Here is a 24616-nt window from a genome sequence, read left to right on the forward strand (position 1 = left end):
AGTAATTAATTTGTTCAGACATGCAGCAGGGAACTGGCAAAATGAGGACCCTGGAACTGACTTCGGTCACAGTGCCACTATGCCAAAGGCAATAAAAATGCATATTCTTTTTTTTTTTTTTAAGTAAAAGGGAAAGAAAAGTAGGAGCTCCAGGAAAACAACATGGAATACAAGAATGCTTACAAGAATGCTTAAAGTATACTGCTGAACTTTTCAGTGAATATACATAGTTACAGTAATATACTGTTTTAGAATTAATCCATAGAGCACAGTAGACATTGATTACGGTGCTGAATGTAAATATCAACCTTGACACTGTAAAAAGACAGCTGTTAAAAATTGGAAGATTGAAAGGAGGTGGAAGAAGACCTAAGAGGAGAGGGCATTTATATCCTTACTTCGCAGGAGATTGGTGAGGGGTGGAGGACGTGAAGAAAGGAGAGAGACTGACTCTGATAGAGGAGGCAGAGAAGAAAGAAAAAAAAAGTTATAAAGGTAACCAACAAAGCATCATAAAAACTAATAACTTGGGGGTTGAGGGAAGAAAAGAAAGCAAGGAGAAATGGTCTCAAGCAGGCAAAGTTCTTTTTTACCATGGAAAGTCAGTAGATGTTTAAGGTGGATAAACTTAGAAATAGCAATATGTTAAAATGTAACAAATAAAAGATTAAAACAATGAGGTATTATTTAAAAGAAATCTTATCAGAAGATAAAATAATCATTGCAATTATACGTAAATATATCTTTGAATTTCCTGGCAGCAAAGACAAAAAGACTATGATGGATGATGAAGTTTTTACACCAGATAAAAGGAAGCACTTAATTTTTCCTGGAGTTAATTTTTTCTGGCACCAGAATTTAGAAGGAAGTTACATTGTGAATTCTTACGTAAAGAATGCTAACAATGAACAAATGTCTTTGCTAAAATTTAAATAGGAAGGCCTATTCAAGGAGACAATTTGGGATCAACAGAAGGAAATATAGTGGTCTATCAGTCAGCCTCACAATGAATTAGCAATATGTGCACATCATTTATTCATTCCACTCAGTAACTATCCAAGCTCCTACATATACCAGGTGTTGGATGACAGCTGCTGATTTTCTAAGATTAAAGAAGAGAGTTCCTATCTTTTCAGAACTTGGTCTGGGAATTTGTAGCTAGCTGAGTGGTTCTTGGCAGTAACTGGACCTTATCAATATTTACTAAAGTTGTATGTATCTGATACCATGAATACATTTTTAAAAATCACTTTTGTCAGGTTAGAATTACAATGGAAAACACTCCGGTAACTGTAATGGTCACATCTCCAAATCACAATGTATCCTCTCTTTATGTAATCATCAGAAGGCTACTTGTGCATGAAACTGAAGTGGTGTGAGGTAAGTACTTTTAAGGGGCATTTCAGGTATTTGGTGTTGCTTAAGTACCCTTTTTTTCAGCAGAGACCACTTCCAAAGTGACCGGGTTGCTCAGTTTGTCAGATTGTTGTGCTGCCTAGGACACAGGCCTAGACACATACCACTGTGTTTAACTGAATTTCAGTTGACACATTATCCTGGAACCACCCATAATCTTCAATTGTGATTTTACAGGGCATGTCCAAACTTTCTTCTCAGAACAAAGCCAGTAAGAAAATATTAAGTCATAATTTAAGGATAATTCTGTGGAGAAGTAAGCTGGTATCGTCAGGGATATAGCTTTCTGTATGTTTCCCTCATTGGCTTTTATTTGCTTCAGCTCTACGTTGAAGCTGCTGGATGGTACTCAAATCAATGTTGAGCTCCTTGACAGGTATATAAAGCGATGTCTTCTGTACATTTTTGATAGCAGATGCGCAGGAACAAAGTTAATACTTGGAGAAATTAGGGAGAACTTAGAGCTGTTTCATTTCCACATCAAGAGCTAGGGTATTTGTAGGCCAAGATAAAATGTGTATCTAAAATAAATGATTGTCATGTTTGTACAAAGTTCATTCAATGTCTACCCAACTAGTGGTTACCATATGCCAGAAGCTATTGTGGACCTTATTTTAATATTTAATGAAAAGCCCCATCATATTTGGTAATATCTAATGTCCTCACCAGTTCTAGTTCCTCTTTCTACTATACTCATTGAAATTTTAAAGACCTCAGGGGTATGTGTGTGTGTGTAAATATTTATACGAACATGAACAAAATCTCATTGAATGTAAGGGAAGTAAAAGAATAAGGGAAATGTAATGTTTATTTTTGATGTATACAAGAACTCAAGTGCTGACAAAACTATAATCAAGTCTGAAAAGTCTTCTGTAATGGACATACTTAGTGAGTCATTAACACTAACCACTATTTTTGGCCTCATATGTATCAGCAGCTGCTATAAACAGGAGATGCATAAATGAAGAAACAAAATGGTACCTATTCTCAAAAGGTGTTTAGAAACCATGGAGCAAATAAATTCAAAAATAGAAAATTAACAAATGCTATAAAAGATGTATTGCAGAATATAGTGGAGCTAAGAGGGATAACTTTTAAAGCTTAGGGAAAGCCTAAGACATGAGGCAAGCAAATATTAACAATTACAGGCAATGAATAATCCAAGCAGAAAGAAACTAGCTTCTATTTAGTGAGCCCATCCTGGCCTTAGTGGCAAAGAAGTAACCTAGAGGAAAGTCCTGAATGAGCCGAGTGGGTGGGAAGCAAGGCTGCATAAGAGTTGAGATGGACCAGTAACCCAGGAGCAGAAAGGGTAGGGCCTGTCTCACCAGTACCAGCATGTGGTACTCTGTAACCAAATGTCCTCTCAAAATTAATCTCAGTCCTGGGAAAAAGAAGGGAATCCCAGATTGACATTAACTTTCAACTCCCTAGGTAGAATGAGAAATAGTAAGTTGTTATAGAAATAAATTCTATTTCTTGTACTTCTGAGTTTGTAGAATGAGGTTTTTGCCTGCCAAAGCTAAATACACTCAGTAGTAAACATTTTGATGTAACTGCTACTTAGTTCTGTAAATTAGTTACTTCAGTAGTGGACTAGAGAAAATGATCTCATATTTACACTGGGTAAGAAAAACCTCTTTAGATTGTACCTGCCCTTTCAGTGTTTGATTACTCCAGGGATTGGCAAGCTTTTTCTACAAAGGACCAGATAGTACATATTTTAAGCTTTGCAGAGCTACATAAGGACTCTATCATATAGTCTCCTTTCTTTTTATAACTTAAATGTAAAAAAAAAATTTTCTCTTGGAATGGATTGGTAGTTGTAGTTTGCCAATCTTTTTAAAAATTTTTTTTTTACATTTATTTATTTTTGAGAGACAGAGAGACAGAGCACAAGTGGGGGAGGGGCAGAGAGAGAAGGAGACAGAATCCGAAGCAGGCTTCAGGCTCTGAGCTGACAGCACAGAGCCTGACGTGGGGCTTGAACTCACAAACCGCGAGATCATGACCTGAGCCAAAGTCGGACGCTCAACCGACTGAGACACCCAGGCACCCCATAGTTTGCCAATCTTTAATTACTCAATCATTTTGCTTAAGGTAGTTTTGCTAAACAAAGAAAAGTTGGCTAATGACATCAAAATATAAAATTACAGAAGGGGGATTGTTAACATATATGAAAAGAACTTTTTCAAATTCCTTTAGCATGTTGTTTCATAGCTTTGTTTTTTAATGAATAAACTTTTATTCTGAGGTGATAAAACTTGTAAAAGAATTCAAACGATCTGAGGTTGTGATTGACCGAGAGAGAGAAAAAATATCTCCAAAACTATTTGTCCAGGGACCTGTTTGACCCATATCTTCTTATATGGAGCCCAGTAGGAGAAATGATGGACAAAATGATCTGTAAGGTACCTTATGCTTCTAATATTTGTGTACTATTTCTGTCTTGGTCATAGAGAATTATAAGTGTGACTCCAGGGTTGAAAATTGTGAGTGCTAGTAATTTTTCTCTGTGACACACTTTCCTCATTTATAAAATTGGGATGATAATACTATTCCCTCCATAAGATTATTGGAGGCAATAAGTTAGTATGAAATGCTTAGTATAGTGCTTTTTAGGTGGTAAATTCTCAATATTTATTAGCTATTGTTATTTCTTTTTTTTTAATTTTTTAATGTTTATTTTTAAAAGAGTGCGAGTGGGGGAGGGACAGAGAGAGAGGTAGACACAGAATCTGAAGCAGGCTCCACGGTCTGAGCTGTCAGCACAGACCCGATGCAGGGTTTGAACTCACGAACCGTGAGATCATGACGTGAGCAGAAGTTGGACACTTCACCGACAGAACCACCCAGGTGCCCCAACTATTTTATTTCTAAGATAGCTTTCCTTTATTTCATAATACTCTTCAATTATCAAGTCTCCACACACTTTATGTTTAAGAAATAATCCTGTATCTCAACCTGTAGGTTCCAGTACCTAATAGATTCAAAAACAAGTGTTGAATTGTATTATGAAAGCTTAGAGTGTAAGAAACCCTAGAGAGTAAATATTTTTGAGACTTAAAAAAACTTTTGTAATGTAAATCATCACTATGAACGACTCTATTTTTTAGAGATCTTATTTTCTTCAAATTTTATTTCAAAACTCCCAATAATGAAATGCAAGAGTACAACATCCCAGTTATTTCAAGCATAGTGGCAGCGCATTGTGGTTAGAGCACTAATTATGAAGCACAAGCCATTGTGTTCCACCTTCTTCACATTGCTCCCTTGCTGGGTTGGTTTGAAAAGACTGCATTACAGCCTTTGTCTTCTAGGTTTTTGTTTTTCTGTTTACTTAAATGTAAAAAGTGAAAAATTTTCTCTTCAGTTCTTCATGGGAACATTGTGAATTCAAAAATAACACTTGTAAAGCTTTTTTTCTTTTAAAGTGAATAAAATATTGTATGCATATCATCATTGTGAGGTACAAAACCAAAGTAAAATTAAATGAAACATTTGCTGTCACTTTAGAGGCTGGACTTTGTAATTTATTACATAAGTTTCTGTTTCCTCATACACCTCCAACAAGCTTGCTTCTGTCAACAATGGTTAAAGTAGAAAAGACAGACCTGAGTCAAGATCCAACCTGAATTATTCAGTAGCTTGGTGAACTTGGGCAAATTATTTTGCTTCTATAAGCCTATTTCTTCATCTGTAAAATGGGCTCACATACCTAACCTGCTGAGTTATCAAAAGGATTCACATCACCCAGAATATAGTAGGCACTCAATGTCACCAAGGACTGATATACATACCTACAGCCTTAGGAAGGCACAGGGTTTTAAACCAAAAATTAATTTGAATACTTCTGGGTGTGGGCGCGTGGGTGGCTCAGTCAACTGGTTAAGCATCTGACTTCTGATCAGGTCATGATTTCACTGTTCATGAGTTCAGCCCAACGTAGGGCTCTGTGCTGACAGCTCAGAGCCTGGAGCCTGCTTCAGATTCTGTGTCTCCCTTTCTCTCTGCCTCTCCCCCACTCACACTCTGTGTCTCTCTCAAAAATAAATAAACATAAAAAAATACTTTTGGGTGATGCATATAATCTCCAATTGGCCACACTTCCAACCCAATAGCATCACATATGCAAATGCATGCTCCAAGAAGTCTTTTGAGTTTGGCCCTGGACCCTGGCTTCTTTGCCTAGAGTTCAAATGGATAGGCTTTCCAAAGGAGCAGTTGAATGAAAAACACAGATTTCTTTCCCCATTCATTTACTAACATTTCCTGTGGGCTGCCAGTGAACAGAAGTGGAGAGCTACAAAGATATATAAAGCATAGTCCCGGTCCAAGGAGCTTTTCCATTCAGAAATATTTTTTTTTCTTTCTGAAATTTGGAATTAAAATTAGGTAGTATATCATGCATGACCAGGGTAAATGAGTGTGGTGATATTTAAAGACATGTAAATATAGTGAATTATTTTTCTGTCTTACCTTTATGTCTTCTTAGTCTTAATCTTTTCCTAAAGCTTTAAAAACTGAACCTCTAATTTTTCATCCATGTTACTTCAGGTGTCAATTTTTGGTATAAAAATACAATTTCACACCATCAAAGATGAATGACCCCCAGGAGTATTTCTCAACGTGGTAACTGTCTTTTATCTCAACCTCTTCTATTTAGCTGTTGAAGTAATCTCCTCAGAGGATTTTGTGTCTCTCCCTTTCAAAACTATCTTTCTCTTCTCTTTAGTTTGACAGAAAAAGAAGAAATTTCAATTGTAGAGGTTCCACATTTCCCAGCATGACTCTATTTTTCTACTCAGGAAAAGTGATTTCTCACCTTTCCTGTCACAGTCAACTCTTTCTCCTGAATTTCTTTATAGCTTTTGCAAATTTTTGCCTTGATCCAAGTTGTTTATATGTAAAAGGGTCATCATTTCCTTCAGTATATATTAAAACAACTTTGAAAAATGCATCTAAACAACTCAACATATTTCAAAGCTAGATATGAATTTGTTCCTTTACTATAAATTTTTAAATGAAGTCATCAAAAACCAAACAAAAAACGGGGTTTGCTCTCACAACATAAAAATCACAGCAACATCAAAGTTATGCTTTCTGTTCTGACTGTCCTTTTGAAATAGAGATATAAATATCATATTTGTAAGACTAAGCATTTTTAGAATCATTAAAGGAAAGTGAAATAATTGGAATCTATAGATTTCTAGATGACCCCACAAAAGAGAGAGTAGGGCCAAGGGGAATGCCTTGGGTGTAGCCTCAGGAACCCCCCCAGAGGGCTTTCCAGTTCTGCATAGCCATTTACATAACTCTCCCAAAAGCTTGAGTAATATTTCATGAGGAGAACGAGTAACCGTGCTTAGTTGTTCTCCTCAGACACGGTTTTTGTGTAGCCCTCTGTCTCAGTCTCCGTCTTTCTGATTTCCATCCAGTCTCAGCATATCACCCACACTTTTTGTTTGATGCTGCTCAGCAATTTTTCTTGATCTCTTGTTGTGCTGGAACAGCCCCAGCCCCCAGAGAAGCCCACCAACCTGAAAGTACAGGACTTAGGAATCTGTCAGATCCTGGGCTTGTATTTGGCTCAGTCGCTCATTAACTGTGATCTGGGGCAGCTTGCTGTGAGAATTAGTAATACCATATGTAAAGTGCCTAATGTGATACGTGACTTTTAGTAGACATTCAGTAAAAGATAGTTGCTGTTATTTTACACACTGGTGTTCCTGCAAACAGAAGCTACTACCCGTCTCTCTGTCTTAATAGCTGGAATGGTGGCTTGCTAAATTGATTCCATCCATTTATGTTCCCCCACCCTCCCTGTATAAAAATCGTCACTGTTGGGAATGTTTAGGCACATAGGCATGTAGCAGATGTTTTCTGTGAAAAGGAATTGTGTGATTATTTCAAAAATTCCATGATTTTTTTTTTTTTTTTTTAAATTTTTTTTTTTTCAACGTTTATTTATTTTTGGGACAGAGAGAGACAGAGCATGAACGGGGGAGGGGCAGAGAGAGAGGGAGACACAGAATCGGAAACAGGCTCCAGGCTCTGAGCCATCAGCCCAGAGCCCGACGCGGGGCTCGAACTCACGGACCGCGAGATCGTGACCTGGCTGAAGTCGGACGCTTAACCGACTGCGCCACCCAGGCGCCCCAAAAAAAATTCCATGATTTTTGAAAGTGTTGGGACCTCACTGTTTTGTTCAACCTTCAGTTAATAGATACTGAGGAGGAGTGGCTGTGGCTATGTTAACATTTCAAGATAAATCTTTCTTTACATTTACAGCAGCATTCCTATGACATTATTTGCCTGAGAGCCGTAATTATTATAAGGAGTCATGATGACTTACCAAATGCAAAGCTCTTTCAAGCAGAAACATGTTGTGAACTTTTACTGTATGCCAGACTCCAGGCGATGCTGAGATTACAAAGACAAATACAACCTGCAAGACAAAATCCTTCCACACCTTTGAGGAAGTCACATTTCATAAATGGGCTTACTCATGAGCTCTCACAAAAGCAAATTGTATGACTGAATGACAGTGTGTGAGGCCAATAATATCACCAGCCCTCATCAGCAAGACTCCTGTCTACCTTTGGCTGGTACAGACATTGTTTCCAAAATCCTTCAGCATCTTCTCCACAGATAATTTGTGACCTTTGCTACAAAGAAGTTCTTTACCTGATTATAAGCCACTTGATCTATAATGGCGTGTTCCAGCAATCAACATGCATTCTAGAATCCATCTTGTATAGCATATGTGTGTACCTCTGTTTAAACTCTTAACTGTACCCAACAAACTAATAATTGATATACTCCTTGATGGGGTTTTGGGTGATGGTGGGGTTTGGAGCTGATGGCCAAGAAAGAATTCTTGAAGACATCTTTGGTGCAAAACAGGTGATTTTATTAAAGCACAGGGACAGAACGTGTGGGCAGAAAAAGCTGCACTGGGATTGTGACAGTGAATTGATTGTATACCCTCAGGTTGGGAGGGGGTTAGGGACACGTAAGTCTCTAAGGAGTTTTGGAAGCAAGGTTTTCAGGACCTTGAGGGGCTAGCTGTTGTTAGGAAAATGCCATTTATTACCATTTAGTAAAACCTTAGTCGTGAGAACTTTCAGATGTGTATCAGGGGGCCATAAGCTTGCAGTATGATTGCCAGCATATATCTTGGGGGAGTTGAGATAAAGAAAGTTTCCAAAAGAATTTTTATATGTTAAAGTAGACTTACAGGATCCTGGGGGGGTCAGGGTAATGTTTGCACCTAGCAAAGTGTTATCATCGAGACAGCTGAGCTCCTGGAGGGAGGCCGCTCTGCCTGTTTCAAGGACTTGTCAATGGGCTGTAGGCAGTAAGGGAATTTAATTTTACATTTGCCTTTGTTTCCCAGACCACCATGGCAATTACTTAAACCCCTTTACATTTTGGTGAGGATATTTGGACTCCAAGAAACAGAGTCTACAGGTGTCTGGAGATTATGCTATGGATAAGATTGCCTTTTTCTTGCAGTAAACTGAAGGAGACTCCAGTCCTGTGTGACTGTAATCTCTATCAGTCAACCATTTGCTTTCTTTTCTTTCCCCTGTTCTTGGGCAGCCAGGAGTGTCTGAGGAATGTCACATATATCCCACATGGGGTGGTGGGGTGCTGTTAGCCTGTACTTTGCCCTCAGCTTGCTTTATGCTCCCTCATCACTTCTCATCACTTTTTTTTTTTTTTTTCTGGCCAGAATACCAACTGTGGCTGTTGGTATTCAGTATACCAGTGATACTACCTCACTGGTAATCAAGCATGAAAGACATCAGGATTTTTACAGATAAATTAAAGGTGAGGATCTTTTAAATACAAAAAGCTTAAGGTAAACACCCTGCCAAAAGTAAAGGTTTAGGAAATATTAATGCTGGGCTTTGATTTATAATGTTGAGATTTTAAAAATAAATATTAACAGACATGTAAATAGATTCTTTCATACCAGAGAGAAGCAGGCCACTCCATCCATGTACCTGTAGAAATTAGAAACAGTGCTATGACCCTCTGTGTTCCTCTCTCTCTTATGTTCCTCAAACCCCAAGGCTTTGTGATTTGGGTTCAGTGTAGTTTGTACTTTATTGTAAACAATGCAAAAAGTATTAATCAAATCCACTTTTCAAAAACATACTTTTCACCTAAGTGTTCAATCTTATATTTCCATTCTTTTAGATTCAGAATATTCCTTCATTTTTGAAAGGAAAACATCCTGTTTAACAGCGAAAAGTATCAGTGTGGAAAATATAGCTTAGTTTTCAGAAATTCACTATGGACACAACTTTATGGGAGTTTATTTTAAGCTGTACATGAGGATGAATCTGATGTACACATTAGCATCAGTTTTATACTTTTGACTTAAAAAGTAATACAATCTTACCAACTTGGATAATTGTCTTTCATGCCAAATTTCTTGTACTGTGTCCGTACTTTTGGAAAAAATGTCAAGATTCATTGGTATGGTGAAACTCGTTATTGCTATGATTTTTCTTGCTTTAAATATCTTTAAATTTTTACTTTTTATACATGGGTTTTTATGAAGTTTCTAATATTAAAAACTAACTTACATTTACAAGGCAAAAGAGGCTGCCTTTGTGATAGCTTATTTGGTGTTCTGGCTTCGTATTTCTCAAAGTTTGGCTCCCATACCAGAAGCATCAACATCATAAGAAAGTGATGAGAAAGGGAGACTCTAATGGACATGATTTGTCCAGATGTTACCCTGAAAAGACCTCCACAGTTCCCAGGTTTCCAGAGAAGTCTTTCCCTTGTCTCTTCTGTTCTCTCCAGCACAGTGTTTTTGCTCAGTATTTTAGACTGTTTTTATTTTTCAGGCTGGTAAACCTGTTCTCAGGTGTGACCATCTTAATTTTTAGTTTGTCTATTGAAATTTTGAACTACTAATTATACATATGTACTATATAATATTACATAATTTTAATTAAATTTTAGTTTACATTTATATAATATATTTCATATATTTACTTTATGTATTATATATATAACTTACATAACATATAGTATAAATTTATATTAAAATTTATAGTAAGTTTAAATCATATGCAATATAAAATAATTTAATTAAATAATGTATACATATTTTTACTAGAAAATCTATTTTTGTGCTCTAATGTCATCTCTTTAAGATTTATTTTTATTTTATTTATTTATTTATTTATTTATTTATTTATTTTTAATTTTTTTTTTCAACGTTTATTTATTTTTGGGACAGAGAGAGACAGAGCATGAACGGGGGAGGGGCAGAGAGAGAGGGAGACACAGAATCAGAAACAGGCTCCAGGCTCTGAGCCATCAGCCCAGAGCCTGACGCGGGGCTCGAACTCACCGACCGCGAGATCGTGACCTGGCTGAAGTCGGACGCTTAACCGACTGCGCCACCCAGGCGCCCCTAAGATTTATTTTTAATTCTCTTGTTTCTTCACTTCTTCCTCAAAGAGAATGCTTTGTTCTATTTTTTTTATTAATGGGTAATTAACATACGAATCATATTACTTTCAGGTGTATAACATACTGATTTGACAATTCTATACATTGCTCAGTGCTTATCACAATGATAAATATGGTCACCATACAACATTATTAAAATATTATTGGCTATATTCCCAATACTGTACTTTTCATCTGTGTGACTTATTTATTTTATAAATTGAAGTTTGTACCTCTTAATCTCCTTTTTCTATTTCACCCATTCCCCCACCCACCTCCCCTCTGGCAATCAACAGTTTGTTCTCTGGATTTAAAATATGCTTTATTCTCTATGATCAGTTTAGCCTTCCTTTTCTGGGGTTACACAGTCCCCTGAAGTGTATTCTGATTTTGCTTTGCTTGCTCATGTTATGTTTCTTCACTATTCAGATTGCTTTGTACCTTCCATCACTGTCCCCACTGCTGAATAAACTGACCAATCATTACCAGTTCTAGGAGGGAGGAATTCTCTGTCAACAGGGGCAGAAAAGGGGGCAAATAAGCCCATCAGGTGGTTCCTCAGCTTCCCCTCAACCAAGACTGTTAAGATATGGCAAGCCCTCATAAGACCAAACATAGCAAGCAAGCAAATTTATTGCCACGCTGCATCTTGTGCCCCCTCAGGTAACCGCAGAAATACCAACATGCTTAAGTCCTAGACAATAGACAAATGCATCCATTTCCTTCAATGCCCCCCAGTAGTAGAATGGCAGGGTCTATAGTAATGTCTATTCAGCTGTTTAAGAAGCAATCAATCCATTTTCCAAAGTGACTGCACCATTTTCATTCCCACCAATAGCACATGACAGTTCAGTGTCTTCTCCATTCTTACCAACGCTTCATATGGTCCATCATTTTAGTTTTAGCTATTTTTTTTTAAAGTTTATTTATTTTGAGAGAGATATAGAACCAGTGGGGAAGGGGCAAAGAAAGAGGGGGACGGAAGTGACAAAGCAGACTCATGCTGGCAGCAGAGAGCCCAATGAGGGGCTCGAACTCACGCAAGATCATGACCTCAGCCGAAGTTGGACACTTAACTGACTGAGCTACCCAGGAGCCCCAGTTTTGGCTATTTTTAATACTTCTGTGGTAAGTTGATTCATTTGTCTTGGGCAGAAAAATGAATTGATTTACCCACACAAAAACTTGTGTGCAAATGTTTTTAGCAGCCTTATCAGTGATAGCCAAAACCAGACTTCAAGGTGCCACTCAGGAACTTTCCAAGATGATGGAAGCATTTCATATCTTGATTGAGGTGTTAGGTACAAGGGTGTGTATATGCATCAAAGTCATTTAATTAGACATTGAAGATCTGTGTATCTCGCAGGTGAAAGTTTCATTTTAAAAATATTTATAAAATTTAGGGGCACCTGGGTGGCTTAATTGGTTGAGTGTTGGACTTCAACTCAGGTCAGGTCATGATCTCATGGTTTGTTAGAGCCCCACGTCTGTCTTGCTGCTGTCAGCCTGTCAGCACAGAGCCTGCTTTGGATCTTCTGTCCTCCTCCCTCTGCCCTTCCCCTGCTTGCGCTCTCCCCCAAATAAATAAAAATATAAATAAATAAATTAATTAGTTAATAATAAAATTTAGAATAATAAAAAAGTTTTTTTTAAAAGGAAATAAATTAGAACTATGCCAAATGATTCGTTGAGATATGTACAACCAATAAGGAAATAAATAAGTGTATAATATCTCCTATAAAACAAACGTTACAAAAATTCTGTAGATTACACATAACTACTTAAATCTTGTATAAACATGATTATTTAAACATGATTATTTAAATGGGGAATAATACAAGAGGTTTCTTCTACCGTAGTGGGTCATTATATGGTTTACAGTTGGCAGAGGTAGGGAAAGGTATAAAAAAAAAAAAGAAGGGGAGATAGCGTTCACCTGAACAATAGGGGTACTCAGAGAGACTTCACTAAATTGTGATCAGTATATATGCATGATCATATGTACACATTTACATAATGTTATATATGGACAGGGCTGCTACAATGCACAACCCCAGGAGAAACATTTCACATGAGCGGTTGTGTAAAGCAGTAGTACTTCATAATGTTGTAAATATGTAAAAAGAATTTTTTACAGACCAATAAAATATGAAATAAAATAAAAGGCTATTACTTCCATAATAAACCAATCCAATCAATTCTTAGTAGGGAAAGACTCCCAGTGGCAAGTATTTATTTCTTAACTAACAGTGTGGTATTTAAGATTTTATATATGGCTTCTGAACTGGATCTAAATCTCCTAAAATATATGTTTAAATTTTTTTTTAATGTTTGTTTATTTTTTGAATGAAAGACAGAGCATGAGCAGGGGAGGAAAAGAGAGAGAGGGAGACACAGAATGCAAAGCAGGCTCCAGGCTCTGAGCTGTCAGCACATAGCCCGATGCGGGGCTCAAACCCACTAACCATGAGATCGTGAGCTGAGATACTTAACCAACTGAGCCACCCAGGCACCCCTCTCCTAAAACATATCTTAAACTTTTCTTACACTGAGGCCTAAATCTGATCCCTACATGGAAACACAATGCAATGTCTCCATTTTCTTCATAATACAATGATGTGGTTAAGCTGCACTAAAGCTTGGGTTCAAGCCAAATTATATAGAACTAGTAGTCACAGGGTTGGTGTTTTTTGTTGTTGTTGTTGTTGTTGTTGTTGTTGTTGTTGTTTTGGAAAGTAACAAAATGAATGATTCAGCCCTTGTTCATAAAAAGGAACAAAAATGCTATCACATGCATTTTATACTTTTGTATACATAGGAAATATAAAACTATCTGCTAAAGGGACTATTAGAATTAGTAAAATCATTAATACATACGGTTCTTCTAGTAGCTTGACTATATCTTACTTCCATTGCTTCTCTGGTGGACTTAAACAAGCAGGGCAGTCAAACTGGTAGAGGGTAGCAGATACGTTGAGGTGTCATGAACCTCAGGATAGAAATTATTATCCTTGATGTCTAGGACAGCTGATATACCAAAGATGGCTCAGAGACCCTGTCTTTACTCCAGGACTCAAACATGTTGGTGTTTCTGTGGGTCCCTGAGGGGGCACAGGATACAGTCTGGCAATGAATTTGCTTGCTTACTATCTTTGTTCTTATGAGGGCTTGTCACTTATTAACCATATTTGTGGAGAGGAAGCTGAGGGCAGAAACCACCTGTTGGGTTTAATTGTTCTCTTTTCTGCCCCTGTTGACTCAGAATCCCTCCCTCCCAGAACTGGCAATGATTGGTCAGCCTATTCACCATTGATCCACCAGAACAGACACTAACTGGGGACAGTGATGGACAATTTGCATGTTGAAGAAACAACATGAGCAAGCAAAGCAAAATCAGAATACACATCAGGGGACTATGTAACCCCAGAAAAGGAAAGCCAAACTGATCATACAGAATCCTTTGAGGAAGTGAAGACAAGAATTAAAAATAAATCTTAAAGAGATGACTTTAGAGCACAAAAATAGACTTTCTGAGAAAAATACATAATTTAAATGAGTTCAACATATTTAGCATGTGATCATTTAAACTTTAATAATATATAACCATGTAATTAAAATTTAATTAAAATTATATGATTATTGTATAATACATATGTATAATAAGTAGTTAAAATTTTCAGTAGACAATGTCTTGTTACTGCCTTTGGAGTCTCCCCTATACAAGTGCAATTTAGATGTCAACCAATGATTTTTTTTTCAATATATGAAGTTTATTGTCAAATTGGTTTCCATACAACACCCAGTGCTCATCCCAAAAGGTGCTCTCCTCAATACCCATCAGCCACTCTCCCCTTCCTCCCACCCCCCATCAACCCTCAGTTCTCAGTTTTTAAGAGTCTCTTATGCTTTGGCTCTCTCCCACTCTAACCTCCTTTTTTTTTTTTTTCCTTCCCCTCCCCCATGGATTTCTGTTAAGTCTCTCAGGATCCACATAAGAGTGAAAACATATGGTATCTGTCTTTCTCTGTGTGGCTTATTTCACTTAGCATCACACTCTCCAGGTCCATCCACGTTGCTACAAAGGGCCATATTTCATTCTTTCTCATTGCCACGTAGTACTCCATTGTGTATATAAACCACAATTTCTTTATCCATTCATCAGTTGATGGACATTTAGGCTCTTGTTGAAATTTGGCTATTGTTGAAAGTGCTGCTATAAACATTGGGGTACAAGTGCCCCTATGCATCAGTACTCCTGTATCCCTTGGGTAAATTCCTAGCAGTGCTATTGCTGGGTCATAGGGTAGGTCTATTTTTAACTTTTTGAGGAACCTCCACACTGTTTTCCAGAGCGGCTGCACCAGTTTGCATTCCCACCAACAGTGCAAGAGGGTTCCCGTTTCTCCACATCCTCGCCAGCATCTATAGTCTCCTGATTTGTTCATTTTGGCCACTCTGACTGGCGTGAGGTGATATCTGAGTGTGGTTTTGATTTGTATTTCCCTGATGAGGAGCGACGTTGGGCATCTTTTCATGTGCCATCCGGATGTCTTCTTTAGAGAAGTGTCTATTCATGTTTTCTGCCCATTTCTTCACTGGGTTATTTGTTTTTCGGGTGTGGAGTTTGGTGAGCTCTTTGTAGATTTTGGATACAAGACTTTGTCCGATATGTCATTTGCAAATATCTTTTCCCATTTCGTTGGTTGCCTTTTAGTTTTGTTGGTTGTTTCCTTTGCTGTGCAGAAGCTTTTTATCTTCATAAGGTCCCAATAGTTCATGTTTGCTTTTAATTCCCTTGCCTTTGGGGATGTCAAGTAAGAAATTACTACATATCAGCCAATGATTTGAAAGGAGTTTTTTTTTTTTCTTTTCCACAGATTTTGGGGCTTCTTCCAATGAATGGCTCCCTCCTTTTGAGGATTTTTTTTCCTCAGTTTTCAGACCCACATTCTATCTGGCAGCCCCAAATTCTATCCTTGACATCTCAGGCAAATAAAATGTTTTCTGCTTAAGTTCTAGTGGCTCTGTTCCTTATGGGCTAAAGTAGGCCCTCAGGAAAAAGCTACCTAAAAGTAGGTGTCAACCATGCATTTCCATTCTTTCAAGGCATAAATTCCTTCCAATTTTTGCCTGTTCTTGGTCACTGTCCATTCCTTTTAGATAGTTTTTAAAAAAATATTTACATTTTGTTCAGAATTTTTTATTTTATTTTAATCTTTTAAATGTTTTTATTTATTTTTGAGAGAGAGAGAGAGACTGAGCATGGGTGGTGGAGGGTCAGAGAGAGAGGGAGACGCAGAATCTGAAGCAGGATCCACAGAGCCCAACACAGGGCTCCATCTCATGGACCATGAGATCATGACCTGAGCCAAAGTTGGATGCTTAACCAACTGAACCACCCAGGTGCCCTGGATATTTATAATTATTGTATGCAGGAGGGCGTTAGAGGCAGTTCTCCATGATGTTCCTATACATTGTGTGGCAGCTTTTGTCCCAATCTTTACAAGGATGTTTGAATAGAAAACACACTTAGAAAATAGAAATAGGTGCTCTGTTGTGCCATGAGAAATAAAGTTCCTTTGATTTTAACCGAGGAATCTTGTTTCTTGTGCTAGCATCTATGCTTTAGCTAACTTGTTAGCTTGAAAGTAGAGTAAAATCTCAGACCCTCCACAGCCCTTGACTACTCTCATACTTGTTACTTCACTATTATTGCAACCTGAACCAATTTAATGCTGAAACACTGCATGATATTCCATGATATGTAAACATATTTATTCAATCATTCTCATATTGATTAAAGTAATTTTGTTTTCTCTCTCTTTCTCTCTGCCACTACAAATAATGTAACAATAAATATACCCCTGTGAAAACCCATTTTTTCTGGTGTGTGTGTGTGTGTGTGTGTAATTGGATAGATTGCCAAGTATATGATGATTTTGTCCTTATTCCAAATCTGTTGTTTATCGACTATGTTTATGATCTCTTTTGCCATACAGAGCACTTGAAGTTATCTGTACAAGTTATTAAACACTTTTTTTTTTTAACTCCAAAGTCCAAAGTCATTCCAAATGTTGGAGCTGGAACTCTGCAAACCACTTTTCTCCTTGCAGTCTACCTCCTGTTGGGTCTGAGGCCAGGCTTATAGGCTTATAGGACCCCTGGGCCCCTGGGTTTTGATAAGCCCAATCTCTTCCCTCTGTTCTCCCAGCCTTAGAGTGAGTGAGTGAGTGCACACATATGCACATATTTCCTGCAATTGCTGTCCCTGGGTTACTTCAATGTCTTCTTGCTCACTGAGCCCTCACAACACCTGTGCACCCAATTTGGAATATTAAATTCCTTTCACTTAAATAATCAATGCATTTCTTGCTTTCCTTACTGGATCCTAACATAGAGTTTGTAAAAGCTTGTAGGCATTGATTTTTTAATATATCCCTTAAACATTAGTTTGTGGAGATCTTAGATTTTCTTATAAGATTTAATTTTATATGCATTGAAATATTTAACATATCTGAAATTTAGTCTCGGATTACTATATAGGAGAAAGATCACATTTTAATTTTTTCCAAATGAATACTCAGTTGGAAGAGCAGCCATTTATTAACTAATTCATCTTTCATTGAGTTATAAAATTATCATGTTAATTATCATAAATACTAAAATATATTCCTGGAAGCTGATCAACTTTTAAGATACAACTGTTCATTCCATAATGCATTATTATAGTAGCTTTATATTTTGATCTGATATTTAAATTTTCTGCTTCCACTTCTAGGTGCTTAGGGCTGGAAATTTTAGGAAGTTATTGATTTTTGAAATATTAATATAGTATCCAGCTTTTTTCATTAAATTTTTATTAATTCCAGAATATGTTTTCTAGAATCTCTTTAGTGGATGGACTTATAGTATATAAAGTTTAATATTTATGAAAATAGCATAAGTTAAATTTGTTAAAACAATGTTCTTTTGTTTTAAAATTTATTTCATTGATATTAATTTGTATTTATAAACTTTCTTTTGATTGGTAATCTTCTGGTTTATCTTTGTTATTTATTTACTTTATTTTCTCCTTTCCTTCTCTCCTTTCTTTTCTTCCTTTGAATTTGTCAGCCTCTATTGCATTGGGAATAATCTCTTTTCCTATTATTTCAGTTCATACTCCAGGAATTTAAAGTATAAATATAGTCAATATCTTTATGGTCCCCTTAAACCAGAGATTGGTAAACTTTTTCTATAAAGAGCCAGATAGTAAATATTTTAGACTTTTCAGGTCATAGAGTCATTTTGCAACTACAGTTCTCTCTTTGCAGTATGAAAGCAGCCATAGACATTAAATAAATAAATAGATGTAGTAGTGTCCTGTGAAACTTTATTTATAAAAATAGATGTTGTACTGCCACCAAGCACCTAGAGGATGGAGCCTCCTCCAATGCCAAGGACCCAGAAGGTAGAATATCAAGACATAGACTATTGTGAGTTGAACTGTGCCCCACAAAAATATATGTGGAAGTTCTAACTTCCAGTATCTGTGAATGTGACTTTACTAGGAAATAGTCTTTACAGAAATAATCAAGCTAAGGAGAAGCCATACTGGATTGGGATGGACCATAAATCTAATGACTGGCGTTCCTATGAGAAGGCGGTGAAGAGATACAAACAGACATGCAGAGAAGATGGCCATGGGAAGGCAGAGGCAGAGGTTCGGGTGATTCAGCTGCCATCAAGGAACACCAAGAATTGCTGGTAACCACTAGGATCTAAGAAGAGGCAAGGAAGAATTCTTCTCTAGAAACTTCAGAGGGATCAGGGCCCTGCTATCTCCACCATTTGGAATTTATAGCCTCCCAAACTTGATAGAATAAATTTCTATTGTCTCAGAATAAAAGAAAATAGGAAGCAAACAAGGTTCAGTACAAGGACTGTAGTTTGTCAACCTCTGTCATGAGGATCAAGTCATTTAGAATGTTTCATTGCTAGCCATTCCACTCTTTTGCAGCTTATGTTCAAATGTTACCATGCAATCTGTTTCTTTTTCAAAAAATTCGACAAATTGGATGGTTTTTTTATTGTTTTACTTTTTTATTGTCACTTACTACTGTTTTACATTAGTATGTATTTAAATTATCCATATGTTTACCATTTTCTTCACTGTTTTTTCTTGCTTCCCAGATCTTACTTGTGGAGTTGTTTTCTTTACCTTGACTTTTATTTTTAGATTTTCTTTTAGTGAATGTCTTTAGGTGAAAACTCATTTTATGCTTTTCTTTTACTCTTGTTCCTGGAAAGTAGTTTCACCGTGCCTAAATATCTAAAAGTTAAAACTTACTCCACTGCCTTTGGGGTTCTGTCGTTTGTTGCTGAGGACTCAGTCCATTGATGCCCTTTCTCTCTAGCTGCCTAAAATGTCTTTGGTAGTTTAATCATGATGAGTCTTGTTGTGGATTTCATTTGTTTAACAAATATGTTGAATATCTACACCATGTTGGGCACATTTTTAGGAATTTGGGATAAATCGGGGAGGAATGAAGACAAAAACCTTCACAGAAGATTATATTTTGTGGCAGAAGGAAGAGACATAAAATAAAAAATAAACATCATGAGCAGTGTGTTAGATATGTATAATGGAGGAAAGGTAGATCATAGCAAAGGTGATCAGGATTTCTGGGAGGATGGATCAAACTGCAGCAGAAAACAAGGTAGTTAGAGTATGCTTCCTAAAGAAGGTGATAGTTAATGAAGGAAGACATGAATAAGAACATTGGCTAAATGGACGTGTAGGGGGAAAGCATTCTAGGCAGAAGAAGCAAATAGACATAAGCCAAAATATTGTGTTGGAATAATGACAGTGAGGTCAGTGTGGCTGGAATGGAGCAAGAATGAGATAGAGCAACAGGAGACTGGTTTAGAGAAGTACAGAGGGCACATCATGTAGGGTCACTGTAGGAATTGGATATTTATTCAACATTTGAAGCAAAGTGACAAAAAGTGACCTGTTTTAAAAGGGTCACTAAGCAGCTGCTAAATAGGTTTTAGGAAGCAAGGGTAGAAACAGAGAGAACTATAGAAATTGATTACAGTAGCTCAGGTGAGAGATGACTGACTTAAGACTGAAGCTGCAGTAGTGACGGCAATAAGATATGTTCAGATTCTGGAAACATTTTGAAGATAGGACCAACAGAATTTCTGTTAGATTAGATGTGGTGGTGAAGATCGCTTGAGGAATCAGTCAGAGGATGGAGTACAGCAGTCTCCCTTGGAATTCATTGGATTTATTCCAAATGAGGATTAGAATTGTAAAAAAAAAAATTCTGAGAGATTCTCAGGTTTTATCTTTTTATTTACTCTTTTTAGAATTCCAGTAAAATGTATTTTAGACTCTTCTCTGTGATTTTAAATCCTTTTGTTCATATTTTTAATCTCTTTGTTACTCTGGGCTTAATTCTGAATAATTTCTTCAGATTTATTATTTACCTTAACGCAAACATAATCTGATGTTTAACCAATATGCTGAGTTTTAATTTCTTTTTTTTAATGTTTATTTTGAAAGAGAAAGAAAGAGAGAGAGAGAGCATGCACATGAGCAGTGGAGGAGCAGAGAGAGAGGGAGAGAGAGAATTCCAAGCAGGCTCCACACTCAGTATGAGTCTTACACAGGGCTCAATCCCATGACTGCAAGATTACAACTCGAGCCAATATCAAGTTGGATACTCAACCCACTGAGCCACCCAGGCACTCCAGATGAGTTTTAATTTCATTTAAAAAATTTTGTTCCACTACTGAACATTCTCAAAGCAGTGGGATGAGTCAATTCTAGAGCTATACTCATTTGTTTCCTGGCTCTTAGTGATCACTGCCGTTACTGCCTAATATCCAATATCTTTTTTTTTTATATATATGAAATTTATTGACAAATTGGTTTCCATACAACACCCAGTGCTCATCCCAAAAGGTGCCCTCCTCAATACCCATCACCCACCCTCCCCTCCCTCCCACCCCCCATCAACCCTCAGTTTGTTCTCAGTTTTTAACAGTCTCTTATGCTTTGGCTCTCTCCCACTCTAACGTCCTTTTTTTTTTTTCCTTCCCCTCCCCCATGGGTTCCTCTTAAGTTTCTCAGGATCCACATAAGAGTGAAACCATATGGTATCTGTCTTTCTCTGTATGGCTTATTTCACTTAGCATCACACTCTCCAGTTCCATCCACGTTGCTACAAAAGGCCATATTTCATTTTTTCTCATTGCCACGTAGTATTCCATTGTGTATATAAACCACAATTTCTTTATCCATTCATCAGTTGATGGACATTTAGGCTCTTTCCATAATTTGGCTATTGTTGAGAGTGCTGCTATGAACATTGGGGTACAAGTGCCCCTATGCATCAGTACTCCTGTATCCCTTGGGTAAATTCCCAACAAAACTAAAAGGCAACCAACGGAATGGGAAAAGATATTTGCAAATGACATATCGGACAAAGGTCTAGTATCTAAAATCTATAAAGAGCTCACCAAACTCCACACCCGAAAAACAAATAACCCAGTGAAGAAATGGGCAGAAAACATGAATAGACACTTCTCTAAAGAAGACATCCAGATGGCCAACAGGCACATGAAAAGATGTTCAGCGTCGCTCCTTATCAGGGAAATACAAATCAAAACCACACTCAGGTATCACCTCACGCCAGTCAGAGTGGCCAAAATGAACAAATCAGGAGACTATAGATGCTGGAGAGGATGTGGAGAAACGGGAACCCTCTTGCACTGTTGGTGGGAATGCAAATTGGTGCAGCCGCTCTGGAAAGCAGTGTGGAGGTTCCTCAGAAAATTAAAAATAATATCCAATATCTTAAAAACTGTTGTTAATATTTTGTCTGTTTTCTTTTTCAGTTGTCTTAGTTGGAAGGTAAATCTGGTTCTTGTTATTACAACTTGGTTAGAAGCAGACATGACTTGGTATACAACATTTAACCTTCCCTTAATAGCAAGCATATTCCAGACAGAAGGTACAGCAAATGAAAAGGTTTGAGATGGATATATTCTAATATATATCTTGATATATTCTAATAACTAAGAGAAGGTGTGTTCTAATAACTAAATGAACAGTGAAAAGGAGGAAAACTGTCCTCAGATGAGGGTGGAAAGAAATACAGGGCTCTGATGATGCAAGGACTTTATTGCCTTTGGATTTTTAATATATATACTGCATGTGTACGTTTGTGACTACTGTATCATCTTTATGAATTATGCCTTTTTACTTTTATAGACTGTTCTTTAACTCTACTTGGTTGTTTCAACTTTAGTTGTACCTAGTCTGAAATTAATATTATGATGTCTTTATTTTTGTTCCATATGAATAGAATCTCTTTACTTATATCTTTTATTTGTAATACACATTTTACATTTTTTATTGTATTTTTATAAACAATACTTTTCCTAGGTTTGTTTTTAAATGAATCTAATAATCTCTTTGCTTTTATAGGCAGAGTTTATTCTATTCCCTTTTTCTCTAAGGATTGATACATTTTTATTTGATGATTTGTGTTATTTTGTTTTGTTTGATGATTTTCTTTACTTGCTTTTTCTCTTTTATTTTTGCAGTTTGGATCAATTTGCTGTTCATTTCTTTTTATTTTTTCCCTTTTTTAATTTGGAAGCTCAACCACACTTTTCCATTTCATGAATCATCACTTTGCTTTTCCTGGCACTTACAATCTGTCATCTATTTCTCTGCTATTATTTAAAACATGTTGCCAATTATTTTGTCTATTAAGATGTTCTGTTTTCCCACTGAGTTATTCTACTTTTCCCTGCTCCCAACTTTTATTAAATGAGATTCCTCCTTTCTTCTCTGTCAATGTCACTTCCAACTACATGAAACATTTGGGAAAATTTTGCTTACCTTATATCCTTTTCACTATATTCATTCTTAGGTTTTGCTACATTAATTACATATTTTAGTTGTAGATCATGCTTAGAATTTTCACTGAATTTTATTTACAAAAACTACATTGTTTCAGGGTGATTGTTTTATGTTTAAATAACATTAACAATAATAATATTATATGATTTAATGTCACATATAAAATATATAACATACTAGAATGATATATATTTAAATAAAATGTGTCAGAGAGTCTAAGAGATAAATCAATTCAGACTTATCCACGTTCTCCATTATTTCTTTCTTCTTCATGGACATCCATCCTGAGGTCTCTGTTTTGCTTTTTTTTTTTTTTTTTTTAGTTTGAGTATAAAGTCTTTTCTAGAGTACTGTTCTCAATTGGGGTCTGTGATATGCTGTCTACATTCTTACATGTATATAAGTTCTTATGTATTTTGGATATTAACCCATTACCAGATACATCATTTGTAAAGATGATTTTTTTAGGTTTGTTTATTTATTTATTTTGAGAGAGAGAGAGAGTGGGAGAGGTGCTGAGAGAGAGGAAGGCAGAGAATCTCAAGCAGGCTCTGCATTGTCAGTGTGGAGGACGACACAGGGCTCGAACCCATGAACCATGAGATCATGACCTGAGCCAAAATCAAGAGTCAGATGCCCAAACAACTGAGCCACCCAGGCACCCCACATCATTTGTAAAAATACCTTCTGCCATTCAGTAGGTTGCCACCCAGGCAACCCCACATCATTTATAAAAATATCTTCTGCCATTCAGTAGGTTGTCTTTTGTTTTGTTTATGGTTTCCCTTGCCATGAAAAAAACTTTCTTATTTTGGTGTAGTCAGTTTAATTTTGCTTTTGTTTCCCTTGGGAAAGGAGCCATCTCTAGACATGTGTTTCTATGGCTGTGTCAAAGACATTACTGCCTATGATTTCTTTTAGGAATTTCATTATTTCTGGTCTCACATTTAGCTCTTTAACCCATTTTGAGTTTATGTTTATGTATGGTGTAAGAAAGTAGTCCAATTTCACTCTTTTGTATGTAGCTGTCCAGTTTTCCCAGCATCATTTGTTGAAGAGACTGTCTTTTTCCCACTGTATATTATTATCTCCTTTGTCATAAATTAATTGACAATAAAAGTGTGGGTTTCTTTCTGAGCTCTGTATGCTGTTGCCTTGCTCCATGTGTCTACTTTTGAATCAGTACCATACTGTTTTGATTACTACAGCTTTGTAATGTATCTTGAAATCTAGGATTGTGATACCTTGAGGGTTTTTTTATTCTTTTTCAAGTTAACTTTGCCTATTCAGGGTCTTCTGTGGTTCCATACAAATTTTACATTTTTTTTCTAGGTGTGTGAAAAATGCTGTTGGTACTTTGATAAGAATTGCACTAAACCTGTGGATTGCTTTGGGTAGTATAGACATTTAAAAAATATTAGTTCTCCCAATCCATTAGCATGGGATATCTTTCCATTTGTTTCTGTTGTCTGATCTGGCACTGGTCTCTGGGTTCTAACCCTGCCCCAGAAGTTAGCCTCACACCATTTCTTTCACCTAGGCAGCCCACGGGACCTAAAGATTCACTTCATTTGGTTGCCTGTTGTCACTAGCAGCCATTTGACTCAAATGGTGCAGGATGATTGAAATTGATGCTGGAAAAGAAGAATGCTACATTCAGGTTATTACCATCTTTGAATTCCACACTTGTGGATTTTTTTCTTTATACTTTTGAATAATTATTCTTCATGTGTCTCATTTTTTTGTTAAATTCAATGTATATCAAGTGTTAATTATTTTTTTAATGATACCGTATCCATT

Source organism: Lynx rufus, unplaced genomic scaffold (assembly GCF_022079265.1).
Source record: "Lynx rufus isolate CCGP_SWC_20201006 ecotype Redwood Valley unplaced genomic scaffold, mLynRuf1.p SCAF_6, whole genome shotgun sequence".
In the NCBI taxonomy this organism is placed as follows: domain Eukaryota; kingdom Metazoa; phylum Chordata; class Mammalia; order Carnivora; family Felidae; genus Lynx; species Lynx rufus.